At 41.6% G+C, this 10099-nt stretch overlaps 1 pseudogene; it reads right to left on the bottom strand.

The window, feature by feature from the left end:
* Positions 1–1739: 1739 nt before the first annotated feature.
* LOC102259644 lies at positions 1740–4028 on the bottom strand (annotated as a pseudogene).
* Positions 4029–10099: the final 6071 nt, after the last annotated feature.

Consider the following 10099-nt stretch of genomic DNA (forward strand, 5'->3'; position numbering starts at 1 on the left):
CTAGACTCAGAAATCCCTCCAGGAATGTGGTATTGCCTTTGGTTTACTATTTTCTTAGGTAAAGGAAATTCTAGTGGTTTCCACTTGGCCTTTCTCACCATAATATCTTTCACCCCACAGGCCAGGGAAGCAATGTGGGCATTCTGCCAGTTACTGAGCATATCTATTCCAATTATACATTCTGGAATTGGGGAAATTACCATTGGATGAGTTTAGATACTTAATGGACCCCTTGTGAAACAGACCTGATCTAAAACTCCATTGATCACCTGACCTACATAAACCACCACTCTGACTGGTAGACCCCAGAAACACTTTGAGTCTTCTGGAATTAGTGTCAATCCAGAAGCAGTGCTCAATACTCCCTGAAAGGTTTGATTATTTTCCCCCTCATGCACAATCAGCCTGTTAAAAGGCCATATGTCTCTTTGGTAAATCATGGCAGAAAGATTTGCAGTATATATTTTTGGCAGTATGGAGGGGGTCCTTCCTTCAGAGACATGGACTCCCCTTTCTTTTTTTTTCTTCTGGATGCAAGAATGGTTTAATGTAGACAAATCAGTAAATGTGATACACCACATTAATACAATGACAGAAAAATATCCTATGATTATTTCAAAAGACACAGAAAAAACATTTGACAGAACTCAACCTGTTCATGATAAAAACTCTTAATAAAATGGGTACAGAACATACCTCAATATAATAAAAGCCATACATGACAAGCCTAGAGCTAACATCATACTCAATGGAAAAACAATGAAAGCTTTTTTTCTAAGATCAAAAACAAGACAAGGGTGCCCATTCTTACTCAACACAGAACAGAAATTCCTAGCCAAAGCAATCAGGTAGAAAAAAGAAATAAAAGGCACTAGAACAAATAAGAAGAAGAAGTAAAACAGTTTCTACTTGAAGATGACATGATTTTATATAGATAAAATTCTAAAGAATCCACCAAAAAACTATTCAATCTAATAAACAAATTCAATAAAGTTGCAGCATACAAAATTAACATACAAATTCAGTAGCATTCCTATACACTAACAATAACTTATCTAAAAAGAAATAAAGAAAACAATTCCATTTACAATAGTATGGAAAACAATATGAAATACTTAGAAATAAATTTAACCAAGGAGGTTAAAGATCTCCACACTGAAAATTACATAACATTGATAAAAGAAATTGAAGACACAAATAAATGGAAAGACATCCCGTGTTCATGGATTGAAAGAATAACATTATTAAAATATCCCTACTACGCAAAGCCATTTATAGATTTAATGCAATCCCTATCAAAATTCCAGTGGCATTTTCTACAGAAGTATAAAAACAACCCTAAAATTTATATAAAACCACAAATGTGCCCAAATAGCCAAAGCAATCCTAAGAAGAATAAAGTGGGAGGCATCACACTTCATGATTTCAAGTTAAATTATAAAGCCATAGTAATGTCAGACCAGAAATCTTAAAACTCCTAGAATAAAACATAGCAGCCAATCGATGTTTCTCTCTCATTGATGCTTCTCTCACTTTCGCTCTCCCTTCCTCTTTCTGAATTGAATAAAAACATTTTTTAAAAAGCTTCTTGACATGGGTCTTAACAATGACATTTTAGATGATACCGTCAAGCCCCCTGAGTGTTAGGCTATAAAGCTGACATTCAGGTTGGCAAGACAACTCTATCCATCCTTGATGACTTGCAAAATCCAAGAGGCTAAATTCTGATTCATCCTACAAAACTGTTCACTATTTTCCAGGAGCAATGTCAGAGCAGTCCTTTAGCACTCCAGCCATGTGTTCATGATGAGTCATAAGTCATCTTTTTTTTTTTTTTTCTGTGAAGCAGGCTTTTTTCTTCTCTGAATAGGGGCTACTTTCTTTGGTCCAGATTCCTGCATTGAAGAAATACCCTGTCGCTTCAGATATTCTCCATTTTTCTCCTCATCCATTGAATCCACAGTGACACTCCTCCACAGTTTCTGAAACTCTTTGTCCACAGAAAATTGACAGCTTTTTATCATCGAAGAAAAGAATTTTCTTCTTATCAGGACGATTTACAGATAATATCTGGTCCTCTAAAGACTTGACAGCTTTCTGGGAATTGGGCAGTCCTTCCTCTATGTCTTCTAGAAGAATTCCTCCTAAGCCTCGCTGGTCATGCTTATCTAAGAGCCTAAGCAGAGCCTTCTTATCTTTTAAGTTGTACTTGGGCTTGAAGGCATACTTCCCATCTATTACTTCAATTTTGGGATTATTGATTAATGTCTCAGACATTAGCCATTGTTTCTGTTTGAGTCCAATATCTAAATGTTGTGTTTCATCCAAAATTTCTTCTAAAGTTAGAGGATGTGTATCTCCTCCCTGATGATGTATCAGTCTCTATGTGGTCTCCAACTTTCGGTCCTCGGGTATCAGGGTTCTCTCCTGCGAGTTTCCTGTTGATTATTCAGGAAGTTTTCCTGTATTTTAGTTGTAATTCCAGTTTGTTCCTGGGAGCATGAACATGCAGCATCCACTTACTCTGCCACCATTTTTAATCTCCCTGGTCTCCCTTTTCATTCAAAGTGTTCTAAGTCTGTAAACTGGCTCAAGTCTTACAATTTATTTGGGGCCACATATCTCTGTTTTGGTGACTTAAATTAATCTTCAGTGGACTTGACCTAGGATTCTTCACTTATACAGTTCAAGTAAGAATATAGTAGACTACCCATCTATTTCTCTTCAAGGGACACAATGATCAACTAACCAATGCCATAAGTCTTTGCAAGTCAGACTGTTCTCATTACTTCTTTGACTTTGCTGTCTATTACAGTAACTATGCCTACCTTGTTTTTTGTCAATTAAGTGCCCTCACTTGGCCCTTATCACCCTGGGATCCAGTTATCCCCATTGCATTTAAAGATATTGGTTCGGTGGCAGTAATCACGACTATAATTTCTGACCTATAGAGAAGAGTGAGCAAAGAGCTCTTAAAAAATGTATTTCTCACAGTCATGAAAGGTATGTTCTCCCAGGGTGGATGAACAGGTCTTACATGATAGATCCACTTTTACATTCCAGTCTCCCTAAGCTTTCAGATACAGTATACCAAAGGAGTTCTAGCATTTTAATTTTGTTTAGTGTAGACCACCTTTTGGTCCATGTTTCAACCAACCAACAAAAGTGATAGCACCTTTTCTAGTCCATCGAGCTGCATGATTGAGTCCAGAATCTCTGCATCCTGGGCCCATATTCATATATTCAGCCCAATCCAACTTTATGTTCTTCACATTGTTTTCTCATACTCTTAATATTAGTTTCCACACAAATTCCCTAGATTTTTGTCTGTATAAATTGGAAAAATCACACAGTTCTTTTGATGTGTAATGTGCCTTCTCATGGGTCACACTTTGTACTTCACATTTTGGAGCCTGCTAGGACTCATGACTAGTCAAGAAGCAAAGACAAGTGTTGGGTAGATTATGAGGAAAATCAGCAACGTTTATTTAGAAGTAAACCAGGGGTCCTCAAACTTTTTAAACAGGGGGCCAGTTCACTGTCCCTCAGACCGTTGGAGGGCCGGACTATAGTTTAAAAAAATAACAACTATGAACAAATTCCTATGCACACTGCACATATCTTATTTTGAAGTAAAAAAACAAAACGGGAACAAATACAATATTTGTATTTGCATGTGGCCCGCGGGCCATAGTTTGAGGACCCCTGAAGTAAACTACCTCAGGGGAAGCCATTAAAGGTTTTTAGGCACAGCAGGTTTAACCTCTTCAGACAGGTGTGGAAGGGTTGCTTCTATTGGCAGAGAAGACTCAGCAGAATTTAGGAGTTCACTGTCCCCAGCTTGACTGGGATCTATCCATATGTCCCCATGCCAACATTCAAGATCTCATTTCTTTCCAATCAATGCCCTTACTTTAACAGAAGACACCCTGTAAAGTTTGGGATTTAATTTACATTGTAATTTAGCCACTTGCAGGATGATAGTCTGGGTTTTGTTTTCAGAAATCTCTGCACTGTGGCTACCCCATGGTTACTATATTTTTGAGTTGTGTGATTCTCATTCAGTTCTTTTTTATGTATTCTATTTGTTTTCTGAGATTTTATATTTTTTCCAAGAGAATTTGTAATTATTTTTATGATGGCTGCTTTAAAATTCTTGTCAGAGAATTCTGATACCTGAATTATCTCAGTGCTAGGGCCAGTCTGTTTTCGTTTCTCATTTGAGTTGTGACCTTCCTGGTTCTTTGTATGATTTTTATTGTATCCTGCACATTTTGGGTATTGTTAGGAGACACTTGGTTCTATTTTTTTTTTTTACTTTAGTAGGCAGCCCCCCTTTTTAGGTTTGGCATGCAGCCCTGGCTTACTATTGTGGACTATGGTTGTAATGACAGTATGATTTTCAGAGATTATGTGGTGCTCTATTTGGTGTGCTTGGTTTATAGCATGTCTTCCCCGCTGATGCTGCTAGAGGGGGTGAAAGGAGCTTTCCTAGACCTGGCCATCTAGTGGTGGAGGAAGGGATTCTGTTAACTTCTGCAAGAAGAATGTTTCCTGTGTTGGGAGCTGCTGGAGGCAAGAGTCCTGCTATTAGGGGGTGGGGAACATTGTCTGGGCCTGGAACTTATAGTCTGATTTCCTTTGCTGGAGCCTCCCAGCAGCAAAGTGTCTCTGGGTGGTGGAGAGCATTCTCAGGGTCAATGGTTAAGGAGAGACTTCCTGAACCAGGCACCCTTCTGAGACACAAGCCCAGGAAGAGACAGGAGAGCCCAGCTCCCTGGGGGTCTGCCTTACCATCACTTTGTGGTTCTTGTCCCCATCAATCCTTTCCTTATCTGCCCTCTCTTTAGCAGGGAGGGGTGGACATGGCAAAGTTCTTTTTGTTTTGTTTTGTTGGTCCTTGAATATAGGACCATTCTTAAGTGTTCTTGACCTTGTGGAAGAATTTCAGTTGTGAATCTACTGTGCCATACACACCAAGACCTATCTAACCACCACAAAAAGTTGCAGTGGGCAAATATTTAGGGATGTGAAACCAAGAGTTTTCTTTCCCAAAATCACTTTTGCTGCTCATGACCCCTTCCCTATTGAAGCTGAGGAATCCCCTTCAATAGTAGAATGACAAAAAGCAGCATCCAATCAAGGTGTAGCTTTGGATTTCTAAAACAGATTTTGGAAGCCCACTGCATAGACCTTAGTTTTTAAAGCTAATGTTTTTATTTGCAAGAGCTGGGTTTTGTTGAAAGAAAGAAGTATACGCAGACCCTCAGATAGCCAAAACTTAGAGCTCAGAGACTAGATATATGCATTTTTTAGCCATAGATAAGTAGGACCTAGGATAGGATAAAGTGTTTGCTTGTCTCCCAGAAGAGGGAATAGGGCACTTCTAGAGCTAGGGATGGGGCTGGACACAATATCAGTATGTGCTGCTAGGCAGGCTGTGCACTGCACAACTCCAAGGTGCATCACATGTAAATGGGTTCACTTTCATTACAAAGTGCACAACCTGTATAACTATGAAATGACCCTGGAAAGAGGCTTGGAAAGGAATGAGAGAGTATTGAGACAGTAAATGTGAAATATTGGGAATCTCAGAGCAGAATTGAACCTGGCCCTACATTCTACCTGTATTTCTGGGAGGGACACACCCTATCAGAGCCCCACACCAGCAGGAGAAGTCAAGAGGAGGTCAGAAATTGAGCTCTTACCCTTTGAGACAGCGTGGAGGAATCTGGAGAGTATTATGCTAAGCAAAATAAGCCAGTCAGAGAAAAACTAGTATCACATGATCCCACTCATATGTGGAATGTAATGAACAAAATAAACTGATGAACAAAATAGATCCAGAGACATGGAAGCATGGAACAGACTGATGAATCTCAGAAGGAATATGGGGGTGGATGGGCGGGTGGGAAGAGATCAACCAAAGAACTTGTATGCATATATGCATAACCATGACCACAGACAATAGGGTGATGAAGGTCTGGGGTTGGGGGGTGGAGGCGGGTTAGAAGAGGTCAATGGGGGGATAAAGGGGTCATATGTAATGCTTTCAACAATAAAGATTTATAAATGCATACACACATACATACATACATACATACGTAAATAAATAAATAAATAAAACGAGCCTGGCATTTAGGGAGGAGAGATCCTGAGACAGTATCCTTGAGTTCCTGAGGGCTTATGAATAGCATGAGTGAGTTTCAGGTATAGGCTCAGAAAGAGACTCCATAGAAATGCTGAGAGGACTGGTAACAAGACAAGGCCTGGAACTTGGAAGAAGATGCCCCAAAGTATACAACTATACTGATTGGAAGCCATGGCAGCAGCCATCAGCACTGGCAGCAGATGCTAGTGTGTGCCAAAGGCCAGGAAGGATCAGTTACACCCATCCACCAACTATATGAGGGGTGGGGATCACAAACACTCAAAGACTAAGAGAGGTGAGAGGGAAAAGAGGACAGGTCCTTGCTGTAGTCATCTGTAGCTAAATAATTTCTTGGGGAAGAGGAAGAGAGGAAAGAAGAGTGAGAAGCAGAAGAGGAGGGGAAAGCAGAAAAAGTAATGATTTGGTAGGGAGAAAAGAGAAGGAGAGGGAAAGAAGGAGAAAAGCAAGGGGAGATGTGGAGGAGGAGTGAGGAAGAGGGGGATGAGGACTAGAAGGAGGGAGAAGGAAAGGGGGGAAAGCAAGAAGGGGACAGGGACATGGGGGAGTATATATGAGGGGAAAGCAACCCTTATAAGGATATTGGATTTTAAATCTACACAATTGAAATGCAGAACAAAATAAATAATTAATTGCACAAGAGAGATTTAAGTTTTAAACTAGAAGAGATTGAGTCACCTTCAAGGGACAAGGTTCAATAATTTCTTCCATCAGTAGAAATGGGAGTTCGTGAGCAGGTTAACCTAAGATATAGAGCTATAAAGAAAGTTACATTTCTGAGCTACTTGAAATTACAAATCTGCTAGAAACTGCCAATATCCTCAAAACTTCTAAGTGGTGTCAAAATGCTTGCATGTCCATTGGGAAGTTTCTCTTATTCTGTAGCTGAACTTCATGAAACAGTTGTCTGCTATTACATGAATCAAAGCTCTCCATGCTAGAAAAAAAACAATAAGAAAATCTGAGTTAGATAAAAATATGTATTTGCAGGATTTGGGGGAATCTTTGGTACTGATGGGTGCTATCTGACTCTACCCACTGACACAGCCTCCAGGTGGAAAATGCCCTCAGGTTGCGCCATATGCTGAGAGTCCACACTACTCTAGACCTCAGTAACAATTCTGAATCCATCTGTCTTATGCAGAAACCAGGAGAACACAGCATGAAGGGAAAGGAACATTCTCTCAGGGAGCAACAACTCCGTTTGGCACACTTTTCCACAAATACTCCTATTCCCAAATGGAATAACTACTTGCTCCTTCCTCTGTTCATTGTGCCCTTGATCCTACCTGACCCACTTGCTTTGGGTCTTGCCACATCAATGATTCTCCTTCTTCTTGCAAAAACGCATTTACTCAGAGACATTCTTTTCTCAGGTTGGGAAATAAAAACCACCAATGGTTCTTGTGTCAGTTTAGTACAGGGGATTTGTTGACTTACTGTGGGGTCAAAAAAGAAGTTAGGGGTGAAGAAGATTCAGGCTGAGTATGGGGAAGGTGCTATCACTACCAAGAGGGCTAAGAGTAGCAGAGAACAGGGAAGACGAGGAATTCTGTTCTGGGCTCCCAGCCTTCTCTGCATCCAGTCCTCCCTCATAAACATAGTCCTATGGTTAGATATGAGATTAAAGAGAAAGTGTTTCAGCCACTGAATACCCTGGTATCATACACATGCACATGTGTAAGTATACATAATGCACAGGCAGTGTGTGCATGTACATTAAACACAGCTCCAGCATTACACTGGAGGGTCTCTGGTCATCACCCAGAACACAGGCCCCTCCACACATATCAGTGAGCCCCTTTCTTCTCTTTTTTCCTCCAAGATGGCATTAACTTGGGGGTGGAACAGGGGGAGTAAGGCAGCCAATAAAAAAAAAAGAGGAGGGAGAGGAAGCAATATCTTCCTGGTTTCAAATCCACTTCTTGTTCCTATTCCTGTCGCCAGCCCAGAAAGATCAAAGAGGGGTGAGCATTGTGACCCTGTCTTTTAGAGCATTTGGGAGTGATTGAGGATCTTCCTGCGACACTTGGCATTGGTATTCCAGGCACTGGACAGTGGATGTGAGTCAAACGCTATAGGAAGAAAGAGTCATATAAGTGGAGCACTGTGTGCCCCTAGACAAACCAAAGGGAGGAAAGTTCCTAAGGAGGATGAGTGTGGACATGGCTGGTCCCTTGCAGCACTCCTTGGTTTCTGGTCAATCTTCCTTTCTCTCTCTGTCTCCCTGGCAGCCATTTCCCTTTTGAATATCTTATTTGTGATTCTGACTTCTGGAGAGACAGATCAAGCCCCCCAAGTGGACATTTTGAGACCTCATCATCACCATAGGTAAAGGGTATTTTCTTCCCGTAAACTCAGCACACCACTGAGCCTCTATGAAGAGGGACTTTCTGGTCTTCAACCCACCCAGACTCTCCCATAGGAGTTCACACCCTCCCTTGGCTGAATAGTCAGAGTTCACATGATCTGTGTGAGACTGCCTTCGTTACCAGTCCTTCATGGATGGTAGGCATCCCCTGTGAGAAGTGGGGAGATGGAGTTTATATTTGGATATCACTTGACAGGAGAGTCATGCCGTCAATATCAATTTTGGGGGGGGAGTCAGCCAAGTGTGAGGTAATATAGAGTTCAACCTGAACCTCCTGCCCCTCTGGTGTGGACACTTTTACTATGTCCCTATATATCCAAGACTGCCTGGTGTCTGCTAGTCACCATTGCTAAATTTCTCTTTGCTGCTGGTGTTGTCTCTCAACAGGATGATTGTGAGATTTTCCATGTTGGTTCATGGAGCTCTATGTTGTAAGTATTGTGTTTTCCCTTAGATGCCAGTGGACTGGCCATAATGGGTCCCTGATCTCTAGATCTCCCTCCCTCTACCAAGCTCCCTGGTTTATCTCCTCCTAGCTCTACCCTCAGGTCTTCACCTCAACTCTTCATGTTCCCCCACACCACTGCCTTTATTTGCTCACAAGTAGGAGGTTAACAGTCATAGCTCAGCGGTGCTCAGACACCCTCCCCTCCATCCCACAGCCATACCTGACCCTCTGAGGAGAGACTGGCTATACTCTGACAAAGCCAATTCAGAGCATGCACAAGCGAAGGGGGTATGAACAGGGAGGGGTATGCAGAGGACATGGAGAGGTTAAATTGTCTGCATAATAAAGAGCTGGGAGAAACTGGGCAAAGGAGACAGAATGACAGCCCCCGAACTGTAGGTGGGTGAGAAGGACAAGAGGGTGTTGTGGAAATGGTTTACAAGTTGTAAGGGGAGAGCAGAGAGGGTAAGGGAAAGGCTGCTTGGAGTTTATATTTGGATATCACTTGACAGGAGAGTCATGCCTGGAATATATGATGGTATGAACTTTTCGTCCTTATTTTAAGGTAATCTTACTGGTCATTTTAGCTTGCCCATATCCACCACCCCTCTTATCTCTTAGCTCTCCCTTGTCTTCACTTCAGCTTAGCTCTCACTTCTGAATGCCCAATTTGCCACTTAACACCCATTTCCAAGTTCTTTATTTTTTTTTGTTTTTGTTTTTGTTAATCCTCACTGGAGGATATTTTTTCCTATTGATTTTTAGAGAGAGAGAGAGTAACATCAATGTGAGAGAGACACATTGACTTGTTGCCTCTTGCACACGGCCTGACTGGGGCCCGGGATTGAGCCTGCAACTGAGGTACATGCCCTTCGCCAGACTCAAACCTGTGATCCTTCAGTCTGTGAGCGACACTCTACCCACTGAGCCAAGCTGGCTAGGGACAATTTCCAAGTTCTTGAGTGAGTATCTGCCTTTCCCAGCAATTCCTTTGGGGAACTTTTTTTCTGGAAGCCCTTGCACTGCCGGTCTTTATGACCTATGGGCTGGCTTCACTTCAGTCAAATGAATTCTCTTCTGTTAACAGTGGCCTGAACAGGTTTACTCAACA

The sequence above is a fragment of the Myotis brandtii genome, unplaced genomic scaffold (assembly GCF_000412655.1).
Source record: "Myotis brandtii unplaced genomic scaffold, ASM41265v1 scaffold5477, whole genome shotgun sequence".
Classification (NCBI taxonomy): Eukaryota; Metazoa; Chordata; class Mammalia; order Chiroptera; family Vespertilionidae; genus Myotis; species Myotis brandtii.